Genomic DNA, 16,894 nt, shown 5'->3' on the forward strand with positions numbered 1-16,894 from the left:
CCCAATCCAATGCCACCTCTTCTATGTGGACATTGGATTGGTTGTGTCCATTGCACCTCTATGTCAAGAGGAGGGTCAGATTCCACCTGGATGCTGGATGCAATCCTCCCATTTTCAGTTGTAATCACTCTAGGCTCCATGGTGTGGTGGTTGTCCTTCTTCAACTCCATCTTAGCTGAGTGTGGTAAGTCCAATAAATCAGATTGTAGGTGCTGGAGTCTGTTGAGGCTCAGGATCTGGCTATCACATTGTCAGTCCAGAGATTCAAATCCCCTAAATATATCTTAAACCCCAACATTAACTGCACCTCCAGCACATTAGCATGAAACAGTTGTCTTTTAAATCATAGGAAAAGAGTAGTTAAAAACCCAAAATACCTTTATACTGTCTTTCATATTTACCTAAATAGTTAGCTTTACTGGTGCTCTTTATTTCTTCATGTGGATTCAAGTTACTGTCTGTTGTCATTTCATTTCATCATGAAGGACTCCCTTTAGAAATTTTTGTATGGCAGGTCTTTCAAATTTTGTTTATGTGGAATGTCTTCATTTCATTTTAAGTTTTAAAGTATATTTTTACCAGATATAGAAATATTGGTTGTTTTTTCCCAGCACTTTTTTTTTTTAAGATTTATTTATTTATTTAATCCCCCCCCCCCAGGTTGTCTGTTCTCTGTGTCTATTTGCTGCGTCTTGTTTCTTTGTCCGCTTCTGTTGTCGTCAGCGGCATGGGAAGTGTGGGCGGTGCCATTCCTGGGCAGGCTGCACTTTCTTTCGTGCTGGGCAACTCTCCTTATGGGTGCACTCCTTGTGCGTGAGGCTCCCCTATGCGGGGGACACCCCTGCGTGGCGCGGCACTCCTTGCGCGCATCAGCACTGTGCATGGGCCAGCTGCACACGGGTCAAGGAGGCCCAGGGTTTGAACCGCAGACATCCCATGTGGTAGACGTATGCCCTAACCACTGGGCCAAGTCTGTTTCCCTCTTTCAGCACTTTCAATGTCATTCTGAATTCCATGGTTTCTGATGAAAAATCAGCTGTTAAACTTATTGAAGATCTCTTCTATGAGAAACATTGCTTCTCTCTTGCTTCTGTCAAGATTCAGTGTCTTTGGCTTCCAACAGTTTGATTATAATGTGTATTATTGTGGATCTCTCTGAGTTTATCCTACTTGGAATTTTTTGAGCTTCTGGGTGTGTAGATTCATGCTTTTCATAAAATTTGGATAGTTTTCAATCATTATTTCTTCAAATATTCTTTCTACTCTCTACTCCCCTCACCCCCCCCCCCCACCTCCTTCTTTTCCTTCTGGGATTCCCATTATGTATATACTGGTCTGCTTGATGGTGTTCCACAGGTCTCTTAGAATTTGCTCATTTTTCTTCATTCTTTTTGTTTCTGTTCCTTGGACTGGATCATCACAATTGATAGATCTTCAAGTTTTCTGACTCCTCTGCTTCTCGAATCTGCTGTTGAATTCTTCTAGTGTATTTTTCATTTCAGTCATTGTACTTTTCAGCTTTGGATTTTTATTTGATTACTTTTTCTAATTCCTATCTCTTTATTGATATTCTTTATTTAATGGGGCATTTTCATCCTAGCTTCCTTTACTTCTTTAAGCATGGTTATTTTTAATTCTTTGAACATATTTTAAGTGGCTTCTTTGAGGCCTTTTTAAAATATGACATTTGGACTTTCTCAAAGTTTCTGTTTCTTTCTTTACATGTCTCTTTATTGAAGGGAATTACTGGATATTTCAGATATTATGTTGTAGTGATTCTGGGCCCTGATTCTCCTTCTCCCTTTCTGATGTTTGACTTTGTTTCTTGACTTAACTGAACTATTTAATGAAGTCTCTTTCCCCTGCAATGTGTAGCCTCTGATGCTTCTCCTCCAAAAGTGCAGACTTGGACATGCACACAGTCACTCTGGGATGATGGCAGTTTTAGCAGGATTCTCTTTCTTTGGCTCTCTCCCTGATTTCTTTGTTAAACTGTCTGTCTAGTTTGGTCTAACACCCAACTGTTAGGCTTCACTAGTTGAAAGTTGATTGCTCCCTTGTTGTTGTTGTTGTTGTTTTACAGTGTCCTGGGACATAAATTGCTCCACAATTTGATCCAATTGAATTTGGATAGGCTAGTTTTTGAGACCAGTCTTTTAAGTTTGTTCCCACCCCAGGAGGTCTCCTCTTAGCTGTCTCTTTTCCTCATTATCTCTAGTAAACTAGCTGCCTTGTGGTTTAGCTGGTTGCTCTTATGTAGCTACCAGGCTCCATTTAATTGCTTACCACCAAAATCTCCATTGTTTTTAGAATACCATTAGGCTTGAACTTCCCCATAATCTGTATCAAACAAAGCCAATCCTCTGGGGAGAGCATCAGGCCTCTCTGTTCTTATGGAATTCCTCTCTCCATAGGCAAAATCTCTGAGCCCTTCTTAACAAGTGCTCTTGAAGGGACAGTGACCTCTTGTCATTTTGGCTTGCCTCTCCCAGCATGGAACCTGTATCTTACAACCAAACTGGTGTGAGGATGATCAGGACCCCGATATTTTCGTCCTGCATTCCCTGAGATGGAGCCTCTGCCCTGTGAGTGGGGGCTGAATAGAGGAAGGGAGTGCCTGACCTTTCAGCCACATTCACTAGGAATTTATCCTCTGCATCTTAGAGTTGGAGGGGATGAGAAATGTTGGTGCCTGACCTATCCCAATGAGGTACTGTATCTTTTGATTGGGAACTGAGTAGAGAGTGGAGAGGGGGGGCCCATCTTTTTTACCACACCCAGCTGGGGTGGAGCTTCCTTTAAGCTGAACCAGTGGGGATGAGGGGGAGGGAGGGGATCACGATCACAGCCCAAGTTCCACAGACTCTTACTGTGTTCTAAGATTTTTCTTATCAAGATTTAGTAGATTTTGTTGAATACATGATGCTTCCTCATTTGCTGTAATCCCTTAGGACAATTTCCAGAGTTATTAAATTGTTGGTTTTTAAAATAATTTTCACAAGTTAAGGTTATTCGCTGGAGAATGGGTCTGTAGGGCTCCTCACGCCACCATTCCAAAAGTGAAATGGGACAAGCAATTCTTAACCCTTTGAGAGGAAATAACATCAAGGAAGATGGAGGACCCTATATCTGTCAAGATCCTTCATGTACTCTAGATACAAATCCAACTAAGCCCAAAATTTACTAGGGCACATGATCAAGACCGCTGTCATTGTGGCTTAAACAACATTGTCAAGGCTCTGTCTCTCCCTGTCTTGACTTGGCTTTCTTCTGCATAGACTTCTCAGAGTGGCCCCTTCATGTTAGTAGCCACAGGCTTACCCTGTGAGTGTAGTGACCCAGGGATGAGATGCTTCTTTTTCCCAGTGTCCATATCTAATGGAGGGCCACTGATTGGTCTTACTTCAACACTATCTACTCCCTGGACCAACTGGAGTGGCGAGGAGAACAGGGTACCAGGTCTGGGTTGTGTGACCTCACCTGCAGCCATTTGGTGGAAGGAAGAGCATGATTTACACATCCACCAAAGCTACATGGGACAAGGCAGGGTCCTTTTCCTCAACAGAAAGGGAGGTGCCAGTTTGAAAAATCAACAAGTGGCCTCTACTTGGCCCTTTTTAAGAAATGCGTATGGATATGTACACACACAATTTTGCATACAATTACTTTTGATGCACCAGAAATCTTCATGTACTTGGAACATAAAAATAAACAGTGAGAATTATTTCTTTCTTTTGTGGATATACATTTTTTTAAATTATCTTTTTTTAAAAAGATACATAAATAACACAAAATGTTACAATAAAAAATGTAAGAGGTTCCCATATACTCCACTCCCCATACCCCCCTCTCCTCCCATATCGACAACTTCTTTCATTGATGTAGTACATTCATTGCATTTAATGAGTACATTTTGGAGCGTTGTGAGCCAACACCCACATGGGCAAAATCTATGATAAAGTAGAAGTAGTTGTGTGGTGAAGGGATAAGGTGGGGGCATAGGGATACTATATCTTTTTTAAAAAAAAACTTATTGTAGAGATAAAGATAACTCATAGTTCCCATTTTAACAACTTTTAAGTGTACAGGAATTCTGTTTCTTATAACTATTTTTCATGCAGAAATAAATGACCACTTCTGGATGATTGAAATAAATTCAAATTGTGCAAATAAAAAGTGCAAACTTGAATTCTGTTCAAAAGTAAACTTCTCCAAGAAGGCTACAGCTGTTTGACTTTAATAAATTGAAATTACAGAATGGCCTTTAACGTGGCAATTTCCACATCATTCTGGACATCAAATTGACTTTGGCTTTTTGTTTTGATGGCAACGAGGCTGAATACTCTGACTCATGAAAGTGTGGAATAACAAACTGAGTTTGCATAGCTTCACTAGATGAGGGAAACCTCTCTGGGTTGCTTTGATGTTCCCTCATTTTCAGTAGGGTTGAGATCATCTTTGGCCATATGTGTTTCATTGAGGTTGGCTGGGGTTGCAAGTACTGGCCTGCTGGTCCAGGTTTACATATGATGGCTACCTGAGACTAGGGAAGCATCACATCAGCCTGTAGGGTTTTCACTGTCAACACAGTTACAAGGTGTTTTAGTTTGCTAGGTTGCCAAAATGCAATATACTAGAAATGGGTTGACTTTTACAATGGGGAATTTATTAGTTTACAAGCTTGCAGTTATGGGGCCATGAAAATGTCCAAATCAAGGCACCATCAAGATGGTATCTTCTTCCTGTAGACTGGCTTCCAGCGATACTGGACCTCTGTCACATGGTAAGGAACATGGCAGCATCTGCTCGTCTCTACCTTCTTTTCTGGGATTCATTGCTTCCTGCTTCGTGGCCTTCTCTTTCTCCTCTCTCTCTCTCTCTTTCTCCACCCCATTTATAAAGGACTTCAGTAAGAGAATTAAGACCCATTCTGGACCACACCTCAATTGAAGTAATCTAATCAAAATGTCCCACTCATAATAGGTTCACGCTTACAGGAATGGACCAGCTTTAAGAACATGATCATCTGGGGTTCATATAGTCTCAAACTACCACCCAAGGTGTTGATCCTCAGCCCCAGCCTGCAGCAACTTGGCCTCCAGCTCTGGAAAGTTCACTCTCTTCTCTCGCTCTCATTTCTTTTTGTCCCAAGGATGCCATTCTTCTCCAGCAACTTACACAAAGGGCCTTGGTTTACCTCATTCATGTAACTAAACCCACCTATCAAGGAAACCAAGACTCAAACTAACTTCTCCCCATCAAATTCTGCTGAGCATTGGGTCTCCTCCTCTTTCACGAAAACCGAGACCTGAAATTGGGCTAAGCTCCTTGAGGTTGTCCCCTGGGAGGCTTATTGAGTTCTACTCTCCGGGTAGAACTCCATGTTCTACTTCCCTATCCTGACAAAAATCTCCTATAGAGGTGGAGACTCTGAAGCTCTGGATTTAATAATGTCGGTGACTTCCACAGCAGTGCTCAAGGCGTCTACTGGTGCTGCTACTGTCAGTGCCTGCCAGGGTCAAGGGCACAGAGCAGAGGGGAGCCTGGGGCTTCTTGCCTTTTCCAAAGCAGTAAAATCCATACTGTGGAACTCATTTGTCAGAGGACCCAGTTCTGAAACACTTCCCTTGGGTCTGGAGATGTCAACAGCTTTCAAGGTTTCCAAAGGAAACTCACAAAATGGATTTTTCTTTGATGACATCAGGGGCCATACCCTGGACCTTGTTTTTTCCAGTAACCTCAGTCACTCCGTAGTCTCAGTTTCTGTGTCTCACTCTCTGATGACTCCCTTCTATCTTCCTGGCTCACTTTCGTTACTGTCTGGACTTGAAAAGACCTTCAGCCCAATAGAACTTCCAACATGCTGATGCTATTGCCTTTTGCCCATTTTCCCTCACACCATTGATGTCTTTCTCTCCATACCCTGCCAAACTTCCTCATCCCAGTCACATGCTCAGTTACAGTAGGACCTTGTTTTATGTGAACGCATCACACGCGAATTCAGGTGTACGCAATTTGCAATCGAGGAAAATAAAGGCAGAGAGAGCAAGAGAATTAAAATTTTAAATATTTTTACATTTTTATTTATTGTTACTAGAGTGTTTATTTGCTTTATTTATAAAAAAAGTGTGAGGTATTTTCGTATAAGAAATACTTATTATATAATGGGGTTTGCAACTACATGCAATTTCCTACTAAGGCGAAGGGTCTGGGAATGTATTGATCGCATTAAATGAGGTCCTACTGTATTACAATCACTCATGCCTTGGAACACATGCTCGACAAAACCACTGTCCAGGTAAAATGAAACTCTCTACCTACTCTGTACGTGCACTGGTGCCCTTGACTGAAGCTGTAGAAAAACACCCACACTCACAGGGATGGCCACAAGCCTTAAGTGGGCATGGAGGGCTGTCGGCAATCAGTGTCCGGTCACACTCCCCCTTCCTAGGCCATTGTGTGCACTTGCCTCTGTACGCACACCTCTGGCTTTCTTCCCCATTCTTCTACGGGGTGTCTTCTCTCCCCTATCAACTACTGCCCCTGTTTTTGCTCCCTGTATAATAAAACTTCCCAAAGATGAGCTACTGTCTCCTGTTCCTCTCTTTCCATTTTCCCTTTTTTAATTCAAACTTTATTTCAAATTGGAGAAATCAAATAACATACAAAAGGCAGCTCAACAAGTTATGGAAACAGTACTCCAAAGAAGTTCTGTTCAGGCATTTTTATCTCATCTAATCCCAACAACAAACTCAACTCAGTTGTTCCTCCAGTGTTCAGAAAGACACACAGATAAACACGGATTAAATGACATAATCAAGGTCTCCTTGTTAATAAGGAAAATGAAAAGAGAAAAATGCTTAGTCATATTCATATCTTACAAAACCAAACTCCATATTCTTTTTTTTTACCTTTAACATTAATGCAGTACTTTCTTTGCTTTTGCTACAAAAATATTACAATATTATTGCTAACTATAGCCTATAAATTTTAGTATATTTTCCCCATGTATCACCATATTCTTAACACCTTGTAGTAGAACATTCCTGTATTTATATAATTAACCACAATTCCCATCGACTGCCAAAATCATCGTTATACATTCCCTATATTTTCCTCCAGTTGTCCTCCAACTAACATTCCCCTCCCTAGACTACCTTTTGCAGCCACAATCACATCCATAAATCAGTAGTTTGTTACATTCACCATAAAGTGCTGCCATCAGCTCCATCCATTACCACTTCTATTTTCTTTTGACCCCACTTCAATCAGCCTTTTGCCCCCCACCACTCTGCCAGAGCTGTCCTCCTCAAGGTCATATGGATTCCATGTTGCAATATCCACTGGCCAATCTTCGGTCCTCCTTGGCAGCGTGTGACAGGGTCAATCCCTCTACGCCCTTGGCTAGACTTGCAGGACACTCCACTCTGTTGGTTTCCTACCACCTCACTAGTTGTTCATTCTGTGCCTCCTTCACTGATTCTTTCTTTTCCCCCCAAACTCTGAACACTGGCATGCTCTAGGGCATAGTCTTTGGAGCTCTTCTTGTGCTCATGTAACCTAATCCCTTGGAGATCTACTTCATCTTGTTGCTTGATTTGTATCTCTGGCTCAGGCCTCTCTTCTGAACCCCACACTCATATTCCAACTCCTTGACCCTTGGATGTCTCACACACTAGAGAACTCAACATGCCCCAGCCTGAACTCTGGATCTTAACCACTCCTCAGCTACCTCCTTCCCCATCTGTGGATGGCTAATCCTTCCTTCCATTTGGGTACCCGAAAATCTTGAGTTATTGTTGACTCCTTTCTTCCTTTCACATCCTACATTCAATCTGTCAGGAAATCTGTTGGTTTACATTCAGGATTCACCCAGAACCTGACCACTTCTCACCACCTCCACAGCTACCACCTTGGACCATGCCTCCACCCTCTCTTCTGGTTGACTGCACTATCTTCCTAACTAGTTACCTGCATTTCTTTGCCACCCCCTGCCCCAGCAAAGTCTATCCTCAGCACAACAGTCAGCAATTCCTTTTATTGAAAGCAGCTTTAGGGAGATGTAATTCACATGCCACACAATTTGTTTAAAGTGTACACTTTAATGTCATTTAATATCTTCACAGCATCATGCAGCCATCACCACAATCAATTTTAAGACATTTTCATTAACCCCCAGAGAAACTCCTTACCCCTTTTCTGTCACCTCATATTCCCCATCTTCCCCAGCTCCTAATCAACTTTCTGTCTCTCTAGAGTTGCCTATTTTGGACATTTCATACAAATAGATTTAAACAGTGGTTCCCTACTTCGTTGAGCTCAAGAGACAATGTCCTTAAAATCTGTGAGACTCTTCGTGATCTGGCCCCTCTGCCTCTCTGATCCCACTGCCCACTTTCCCTCTCACTCACTGTATTCTGGCCACTCTGACCTCCTGGCTCTTCCTCTTCACGAGTTCCTGCCATAAGGCATTTTGCACCAGCTCTTCCTTCTGCCTCGATACTGTTTCCTCATATACATTCGTCACTCACTCCCTTACCTCATTCAAGTTTTTGCTCAGTGAAATCCACCCTGACCTTTCTAACAACTTGCACCCTGCCACTCTTCCCCACCCATCCCGGCCCCAGCACTCCCACCCATCTGCTCTCCATTCTCCTTCTCTCCGTAACACTCTAGCCTGCTATGTAGATTGCTTGTTTATTATCTGTCCACCTCTGCTAGAATGAAAGCTCCGCGGGGTGGGCAGCTACGTCTGGCCCGCTGATGTATCCCAGGAGCAGGCCCTGAGATGAAGTAAGTCCTCAGTCCTTAGGTGTGGACTCAATCTGTGTACACCTCGTGGGTGAAAAACAGAAGTAGGTTCTACAGAGAGATGTCAGATGTATCACCTGCTTCCTGTTCCACAGAACTTAGAGTTGCTGCCAATTGCTCTGTGGCTTCCTTCAGACTTAGCAGGAATATCTGTGAGAAGCAGGTGTGCCTCAAGCAATTGAGCTCCTGCCTACCACATGGGAGGTCCTGGGTCCCGGTGCTTCCTGGAGAAGATGACCAAGACTGTGAGCTGGTGTGCTGGCAGGCATGGCAAGATGATGCAACAAGGAGACACAAAGAGGAAAGACAGAGACACAACAAAGCAAGTAGCTGAGGTGGCGGCTCCAGTGATTGAGCGCCTCTCTCCCACATGGGAGGTCCCAGGTTGGTTCCCGGCACCTCCTAAAGAGAAGACGAGCAGACACAGAGAGCAGACAGCAAGTGCAAAACGAGGGAATGTGGAAATAAATAAAATCTTTTTTTAAAAAAGGAAGGAATATCTGATCTTAGAGTGGATGTTGCTGCTTCAGTCTTCTTCCAAGTCACTCAACAGCTTGACCATTTTCAGAGCACACAGCTTTCACCATAATCTCTCTAATACCATGACTCCAGTGTTTGTTTGTTGTAGGATGTTGAAGGCTTTTGTGTTGGGGCAACTCCAAGTTCTGATTAAGTAACTGCCCTTTGACAACGTTCTCACGAACAGGAGCCACACTGCCTGCAGTGTTGCAGGACGGCTAGAGGTCATGGGCTTCTTTCGCTCGGACCGCTTGCCTTCCTTCGTCAAACACCTTGCTGTACAAGCAGCACTGAGCTCTTAAGCCAGGGATGGCAGCAAAACCAGAGGACTGGAAGGCCCCGGGGTACCTCTCCCCCTTTTTTTTTTTTTGGCATCTTCCAGACAAAACCACTGACAGGAACCCAAAGAGATGCCCCAAGGCCTCTCACAGGCTCCGCCTTCCTTAAGTCCCATCAACAGGAAATTCTTCTAGATGCTCTAACATGGTGATGACGAGCATCATCGTAGCTTGACCTTACACAGCAGTCCTCCGCGCTGCCCTGTAGTTGTGAAACAACACTTAACCAGCATGAATTGACTCACAATTATGAAGACTTCTCAAAATAGCTGAAGGGAAATCAAAGGAGAAAGAGTTTTGTTTTGTTTTTAATCAGAGATCTCTAACAGCCCTGAAATGCAATATACCAGAAATGGGTTAGCTTTTACAATGGGGATTTATTAACGTATAAGCTTACAGATTTTAGGCTGTAAAAATGACCATATCAAGGAATCATCAGGTGATGCTTTTCTCCCCAAAGACTGGCTCGTCTGTCACACGGCAAGGCGCATGCGGCATCTACTGGCCTCTCCCTTCTCTTCCGTGTTTTCTTGCTTTCAGTTTCTGGCTTCAGTGGCTTTCTCCTGGTCTGAATTTCATCCTCTTATAAAAGACTTCAGTAAGAGGATTAAGACCCATCTTGGCATTAGCAGAAGGCTCTGGGTTCTGGGCTTCTAGGTTCTCAGCTATGTCACATCAAGGAATTCAAGGACATGGCGCAGGGTAGGCGAGGAGTAAAGAATGTATTAAGAAACAAGAAAGGAGATAAGTACCCAATCCCAGGCGTGGATCGCAGATGTGCTGCAGGGTTGTTGGATGCACACGTGGGGCCCAGGTCAGGCCTTTTAAGCTCTTTCCTCCTCCCCCTTCCTGATGCTGGGGAGCAGCCCCGGCTGTTGGCTGTTCTGATTGGTTGCCCCGCCTGTTAGGTTTCAGGGGACCAGCGGGGACGCCTTTTGTTTGGTGCTATCCAGGGCTTCCCCACTGACCCAGAAAGAGCTCTAAATGGGACGTCACAGCCAGGGTCTCAGCGGGATCTTCCCAGCTTGGTTCCTTAGAAGCAGCCTTCCCCTCAGGAGATTTCCAGGCAGGGTCTCATGGCCGTGGTTCTGCCGGGTCCCAGCTGTGACTCGTCTTTCTTTTTCCCTATACCGACTTGTCTCGTTGGTGGTTTTGTGAGATACAAATATGATTAAGTTTTTTTTCTCTATTTTCTTCACTAATAGTAAGACCTTGACTCTGTCATTTAAATAACCTGTGTTCATCTGTGTATCTTTCTGAACACTAGAGGAACAATTGAGCTTGTTGTTGGGATTAGATGAAATAAAAGTGCCTGGACAGAACTTTTAAGGAGTAATACTTCCATAACTTTTGTCTGTTGTCTTTGAACTTGAAATAAAGTCTGAAAAAAAAAAAAAGGCCCACCTTGGACCATGCCTTACTGAGTAACCGAGTCAAAAGATCCCACCCACAGTTGGTTCACACCCACAGAAAGGGATTAGCTCCAAGACCGTGAGTTCCCAGGGCCCATTCAGCTTTAAACCATCCCTGCAGGTTAGGGACACCTGGCTCTGTGTCATGTCCAAAAGCTCAGTAGCCTTTGTCTGTCTTAGGGTCTCAGTCAGGACCTAGAGGGCGGGACTTCCTAGTGGGTTCCGTGTTAGCTTCCCTCCTTGCCCTCGTGGAGGATGGTTGGAACAGTTGGAATCGGTGTCCATCTTCCCCAAACACCTGACAATAATGGGTGCCCTTTATGTGCCCAGACAGGAGGGAGAAGGTGGCTCCTTTGTCCAAAGTCTAAGGGAGAAGAGGAAGAGAAAATCCTGAATTCAACACAAAGAGGTGAAGCCCGCATCATCCCCAGGACAGCCCCGTACCTCGGACAAGGGGCAGGGGGCTGGGATAGTAGCCCAAGCCAGCAACATCAGGCAGGGCCTGGCAACATCGTGCGAGGGCCTGGCGGGGAGGTTCTGAGACCATGTGCCTGTGTTCTGGGCTGCGGGAAAGTGCCTTCTCCCATCCGCTCAGTGGCAGCGGGGTCTGGCCTGGTGAGAGGTGGCAGCGGCAGAGGCCAGGTGTCTCAGGGGCTGAGGCAGACGGGGAGGGCGTCCCTGTCCTGGAGGGGAGGGCGAGGACTCTCGGTGCAGGGGCCCCCGGGACCTGCCGGGAGCTCCCGTGTGTGGGCCCCCGTGCTTCCCCTGGAGCACCAGCAGTGGAGAGGGCCAAGCTGGGTTCCACCTTTTGCCTGGGAAGATGCCACCTCCACCCTCCCGTAGGCAACACCTGGCACGCCAGTCCCTTCACTGAGCCCCCCCAGGTGCCCGTGGCCGGGATGAGACCCAAGCCCCCTCCCCTGTTATTTAGAGAACTGTCTGCAGCACCAAGCCCTAGAAGTGGGGGACAAGGGGTCGTTTCTTTAAGCTGATCCTCTTTGAGACCCATCTGATTCCCCTGCAGCCTGGGTCTGTCATCCTGGTGGAATCGGATGCACCTAGATGGGTACCCGGTCCCACAGGTGCTGAGGACAGGTCACTCAGCAACGCGGGGTGTGAGCTCATTTTCTTACTCGTTTCTTCCTTCATCCTGTCACGCATGAACGTCACTGAGACCCACCTCCCTGCCGGGGCTGGTAGCCCAGAGATCAGCCTAACACACACTTCTCCCTCTGGGCTCATGGTCTTGAGGGGAGGGAGAGGCGGACTTGGAAACTGGTGTTTATAATTCCGTGTGGTCAGTTTTTTAACAAGAAAATCCAGGGTGCCTTTTGAGAAGCCAGAAAAGAAAGTAGTAACTTGCTCATTTTGCTGGGGCAGATGGAGCTGGGTTTTGATGATGGAATAGGAGCCTGCCCGAAGGGGGAGGGGGAGGTATTCTGGGCAATGCGAGCAGTGCTGTTTACGACCGAGGGCCATGAGAGCGCTGCAGTGCAGCTGTGCTAGCCAGGTCCACATCATCTGACAGGCGGGGGGCTTCAGGAAGGGGACCGTTCTCCCTCGCAGCTCACCCCCGCCCCCACCGTGTGGCCTGTCTGCAGGTCCTCCCTGGCCCGTAACAGCCAAAGTGTGTATTTGCTGTTTATTGGAGGCCAGCTGTGCCTCCAGCCTCCGCGGAGGTAGGCCCTGCACGTGTAAGGGAATGACCAGCCCAAGACTCCGTGTGATTTTCCTGACCGAGCCCCCAGGAGCCTCCCTGGGGGAGCCCATAGGATGCCCGGGAGTCCAGAGATGGCCAAGCTGGTCTTTCTAGCAATTCCGCGCCCCGTGCCCTGCCCACCCCGCCGGCCCACCCGCCCGCTGGCCCCGCCTGCCCGCCGGGATCTCCTCTTGCTCGGCCGCTTACTCCTGTGATGTACTTCCTCTGCCCGGCCGAGCCCATCGATCCCGGCGCTCCGGGATTCTGTTACAGTGTTTTCTAACAGCGTCAGAAGCTAAATTCCAGGCGAGGTTTCTAGTTAAGTCATCACGGCGCTCCGGTGCGGTGTGCCAAGGCGCAGGAATAAATGGGGTGAGGATGGCAGCAGAAGAGGTCAGAAAATTAAATTAGGAAGCCAGAAGGTGGGCAGCAGCGCCCGCCAGGGGCCCGAGCAGCAGCGCGGAGAACACGGGCAAGGGGGAGCTGTGAAAACGAGCCATTTCACGCTTAATTACAACTTCCCATAAGGTGCTTAGGAGTAATGATGGCCCTGAACTTGGACAATTAATGTAATTAAACATTCATGGAGCCTGCGGCCCGTTTCCTGCTGGGGGATATCTTTGGAAGCAGGAGTGACTCTTCTCTTCTTAGAGGTGATTTCAAGAGCAGCCCTTATCATGGTGGGGCATGTGGAGGCAGGGCTTCCTGGAGGGTGGCGTCCTAGGGAATGCTTCAGAAGCGGGGGCAGGACCCCTAAACAGCTTGGGCTGAAGGCCACTGGACAGCCCTGGGAGAGCCTGGATGCCCCCAGACCCAGAATTACTTCGCTTTGGGACATTGGGTCAGGGGTCTGATTTTTCTAATGCGTCCCTGAATGTTGGTCGGTTCTAAGGTGCATAAACCTAATTCTCTGGCTGTCAGCTCATTTCTTTCCATTCCGACAGAAGGCCGTAAGGGAGCCCCCCCACACACACACACTCTCTCTCTGAGCCTCGGGGGGCTGTTGCCAGGATGGTGAGGTCTCTCCTTCAGGTGGGGGAACTGAGGCTCTCAGAAGGGAAGCCACAGGCTGGGAGGTGGGCTGGCTGGGGTCAGGGCCGGCGGGGTGCCGCTAATGTGTCGGTGCTCCTCTCTCGGAGGCCAGTAGGGTACGCGGGGCCCCCACAGATGGGCTGCGGTTATTCTGGGGCTGCCACCCACGGCTGAGACCCCTGACTCAGGACTCGCGGCTCCCCTGTCGTGGAAAGGGACCGCGTGATTCCCAGCGGGGTTGGCGGGAGGTCACGGGTGTGAAGGCACAAGAGGCTCACACAGACCCATGGATGTTCGGGGGGCGGGTAACTGGGGGCAGTGGCTGTCCGTGGGGTCCGGTGAGTTGGGACTCTGCAGATGCCCAGGGCAGGGACAGCAGCCGCAGCAATGCCTGGCGGGTGGCTCGGCGGGGGGCTGCCCCCGGGTCCTGAGCCCGCCTGTCTTTGGCAGCTCTGAGAGGCACCGGATGGACACGCAGCCCGACAGCCGGTCCTGCGGCAGGGCCTCCTTTCACGCCCAGGCCGGCCTTGGGGTGGTGGGTAGAGGGAAGCAGAGCTGGGGCCCTGGGTGGGGGGAGCTGGCCATCCTGCTGGAGGCCTCAGGCGGGGTCGAGGCTGTCCCCCTGCCCCCCACGCCTGCCGATCAGACGGGGAGTGCTTTCCTGGGCAGGGGAGCAGCAGTCGGTGATGAGGGGCACAACCGACTGTCACCCGGCCCGCTCCTGTTTGGAGTGTTCTTGATCTGGCTCATCCCAGAAGGGCACCTCAGAAGGCAAAACCCATGGCTCGGGTCACCCTCAAACACCTTGGACTCCCCAAGCCCGTCCTCCAGCCTGGTGCTCTCTCCGTGCTCCAGGCTCTTGGTGCAGGAATGCCTGGTGGACACTGTCCTCTGTTTCCCCAGAGGAGCCTCAGGCCCACCTGCCCTCCCGTCCTCATCCCGCCTGCTATGTCCTGAGGTCCCACGTGCAGGGAAGGACTCCCCAGGGTGAGCGGTGGCACCGCTCAGAACCCCAGGTGGTGGGGAGCGAGGGCCCCTTAAGCTCCCGCCAGCATCACGCCGGAACCTCGGAGCCCTTCTGCGTGTTTGCCCGCTGCTCTATCCCCTGCCCTACCGCTGTGTGCCGTGTGTTTGAATGGGAATGTGTGAGGAGGAGTGTGTGTAGGAATGTACTGTAAGTGTGCAAAAGTATGTGAGCATGTAGGAGTGTATATGTGTGCACAAGCGTGTATAAATGCATGTGAATTATTTGTGTGTGAGGTGTGTGAATGGGTGTTGCAAATGAGAGTATGTATGAACACATGTGTGAGTGTGAAAACGTGTGAGGGTGTGTAAATGGGTGTATGAGTGTGAGTGTATGACTCGTGCATGAGTCAGAAAATGAGTATGAATGTGAGCGTGAGTGAGTTGAGCATGTCTGTGCGAGTTTGAATGTGTGTGTGAATATGGGTGTGAGGTGTGTGTGCATGAGTGAGTGTGTGAGCATGTAAGAGTGTGTGTTCATGAGTGTGAAAGAGTGCATGCACATGCGTGTGTATGTGAGTATATATGTGTGTATGAATTAGTAAGAGTGAACAAGTGTGTGTGCATGAGTCAGAGAATGTATGTATGTGAATGTCGGTGTGTATGAGTGTGTGCACGAGTGAACAAGTATGTGAGTGCACGGATGTGTGTATGAGTGTATGTGAGTGTGAATGAGGGTGAGAACAAGTATGAGGCATGTGATTGGGTGTGAATGAGTATGAATTAGTGTGAGCGAGGGAGGGCATGTGTGTGTGAATGCACGTATGTGTGTATTGTGAGTACATGGAGAATGAGTGTGTGAGGGTTCGAGTGTGATGCTGATTAGATAGTCGGCGAATCTTTTAATGATGTCGTCTCAGGAGCGCTGTGCTAGAGGTGTGTTGGGCAGGGGCAAATATCTGATACTGAAATATTGCTTGAATGAATGAATGAAGGTAAGAAAGGAAGTGTAAGTTTGGGGGGATCAGAGAAGGAGCCAGCCTGGGGAGACTGTGCGGAAGCGGCAGGCGGGTCGGGAACTGGTCCTTGAAGGAAGAGCAGGATGTGCCAGGCAGAAGTGGCCATGGGCGGGGTTCCGGGGAGGGGTCGCCGCAGCCCTGCAGCGTGGCTGCCTGGCACTGGCCGTGGTGCAGGGGCGGGGTGGGAGGAAGGTGGGCGGGTCCCGGCAGGTGGCCCCTCTGGTGGCAGCAGCAGTGTGGTGCCACCCGCCACCCTTCCAGGCCCCGCTCGCCTGTGTCAGCTCCACGGTGGCCTTGGAGCCTGGTGGGGCCGGACGGGAGGCCAGTGAGCCTGCGGGAAGCTGTGCAGACCCACGCACAGGGCCTCAAGCTCGTCTCTCCCTGAGCTGTCCTGCTGCCAGCTGCATGCCTGGCCTAGAGTCCTGCTTGCTTAGAAACAAGAACAGGCAACCCCAGACCTCTCAGCATCCAACTGACGACTTCTGGAGACTCGCCTGCACCGCCCCCCAAGCCCCAGGCGGCCGGGCCTGACCTTGGGAACCCGGCAGGACCTCGGGGCAGCGGGGGCCTGGCGAGCTGGCCCTGTGCCCCCTCTCTTCAGGCAGGGGGGCCCCGCCCCTGCGGTGCTCAGTGTCCCCCCAGGGCCATCCCACCCCCGCCCCTCTCGCCAGGTTGTTAGGAAAGTCCTGCTGGGTCACGGATTAAATTTACAGGGTTCAGCACTTGCTCTCATTTCTGGTTTCCTTCCTTCTCTAAATGGAGCTGATCAAATTAAGCCCCGTCAACACCGTGGCTGGTCATGGAGGAGGTGCTCCCTCGGGGCCGGCCGGGGCAGAAGCCTGAGCGGCTCCAGGGCTGCGGGACACAGGGGCAGCCCAGGACCGTCCTGCTCCACAGGGACTGCAGAGGGCACCCCGGGACAGGCTCCTGTGGGGTCCACCGCTGCGAATGAGTGCCCCGGGCTTCTGAGCCCCCCACTTCCCGCAGGACGAAAACCCAGCTGCAGCTTTACCCTCTGTAAAGCTGGATGGGGCAGCAAAACGGGGGTCCTTCAGTGCCGTCCTCCCCGTGCGCTTGGGATTTGCCTGGGGGAGAGTCAGG

General features: G+C 49.0%; 1 protein-coding gene across 1 annotated transcript in view; it reads left to right on the plus strand.

The window, feature by feature from the left end:
• ADAMTS2 (ADAM metallopeptidase with thrombospondin type 1 motif 2) overlaps nucleotides 1–16,894 on the plus strand; it is a 294,248-nt gene that overhangs the window by 123,786 nt on the left and 153,568 nt on the right. The window lies entirely within an intron of this gene.

This window comes from Dasypus novemcinctus, chromosome 2, assembly GCF_030445035.2.
Source record: "Dasypus novemcinctus isolate mDasNov1 chromosome 2, mDasNov1.1.hap2, whole genome shotgun sequence".
In the NCBI taxonomy this organism is placed as follows: Eukaryota; Metazoa; Chordata; class Mammalia; order Cingulata; family Dasypodidae; genus Dasypus; species Dasypus novemcinctus.